The following is a 1790-nucleotide window of genomic DNA, read 5'->3' on the forward strand; positions in this document are numbered from 1 at the left end:
GCACTCTATAGTTTTCTTTCTCTGTTTTTGCTCTTCCTGGTTTGGATATCAGCACCACATTTGTATTATAAAAGGAATTTGGTAGACCTCCTTTTTCACCCATACTTTTCCTAAGCTTCAGGCCTTTCTTGCTGCTGTTTTCATAGCTAGCTCTGGTAGTCTGTAGGTTTTTGTTGCTTCCAAGGTGGTATGATCTAAGGGGAGGAGCAGTCACTGTTCTCCTGGCCCGTTCTCTGCTCTTTACCCAGGAAGTGATCTGTTCCCCTATAGCCACCAGTACTTGCCCTGGGATTTTGACCATCCCCTGAATCTCCTGCTGAAGCAATTGCTAATGCTTCTCTCTGTCTTGGAATTGAGAACAGGATCTCTATTCCCTTGTGAGTGACCACAAGCACTTTTATCTATCCTGAAACCAAGACCAGGACCCCTGCTCCCCTGCTGCCACAGGTGCTATCACTCCTTTTGTCCCTGGGACTATGACCTGGAACTGTGTAAGGGCAATGCAACAGGGTCCTGAACCCAGTGCCAAAAATGGTCCTCTGCAGTTTCTTTCTTTCCAGCTATCTGACCCCTCCCCATAGTCCATGGACCAAGAGCTCCCGAAGGTGCTGCCTCTGCCAACACAGCCACCTTCAAGGTTCACAGCTGGGCCTCGAGGGTTCGCTGCTCCAGCCTTGGCCTCCACCCTATGAGATAGACCTTTTCTTCTAACCTCTGAATTTATCTTGGGCTGGGAAAATGTTGCGCCTGACCTTTTGTTTGCTCTGCCATTCCAGAATTTGATTTGAGGAGTTATCTTAAAGTTGTTTGGGGGGGAATGTGGGAGAGCTCAGCTAAATGCTTCTCTACTCCACCACCTTGGCTCTCCTCCAACGGACTGTCTTTATCTTTGCCATTTTTTATCTCCAACACTTGGCACATACTAAATAATTAGTAAGTGCTTTTCCATTATTCATTTCACTGTAATGCGTTGTATCTTGACCACATCTACTGTACATTTCTCAATGAAGTGGTATATGATACATGATAAGGAAAAAACATAGACTATCAGGCTAATTCAGAACGCCTTGCCCTGGTTGAGTGTCTCTTTCTCTTCAATCTGGAGACTCCGGTTGATGGCCTAGTAAGGTCCAGTTAGGTTCAGCTTCCTGTAGTTTTTATTCGTTACTGTGTCCCCTTCTAGAAATCTTGCCTGAGTAAGGGTAGCAACATTAGATTCATTGTTTAGAATGAACTCAGTTTTAACATGATTTGACTGGATTTAAAAATCTGTTAGCGACTGGCTGAGAGAGGCCTCTTTTTCTTTCTCTCGGTGAATTCCCTTGGCACTCAAGGCTGGAAATATCCCAGTCAGTGCCGTTCAGAAATATGCGGTATCATGGATAAGTCTTCATAATGAAGATGCTCAAAGATTCAGTCAGGCCTATAAAATTAAATATATATACACACACACAAGCACACACGCACACGCACACACACACACATAGATACATATATATTATAGTGTATGTGTATATAGGGACTTATGCATGTGCGGGCTCAAAAGAAGCGAGTTCCAGGAAAACAGTTGAATTCTTTGCAAAGGATTTTTGACACAGAACAGACTCTTCTTTTTATCATAATCAGTGTGAAACTATCTGGTCTCAAGCCATGCATAAATCTGGCCATGTGCAATTTGTTGCAGCTCTTAATTGGGGAAAAAGGAGAGTGAGTGAGAAGGGACTGGAGCTCTGAGCTCAGCTTGCCAGATGGAAAGGAACAGTGAACTGAGAGAGAGAGAGAGAGAGAGA

The sequence above is a fragment of the Petaurus breviceps genome, unplaced genomic scaffold (genome assembly GCF_028583685.1).
Source record: "Petaurus breviceps papuanus isolate PSGF00001 unplaced genomic scaffold, PetGlider_PUasm1.0 138, whole genome shotgun sequence".
NCBI lineage: Eukaryota > Metazoa > Chordata > Mammalia > Diprotodontia > Petauridae > Petaurus > Petaurus breviceps.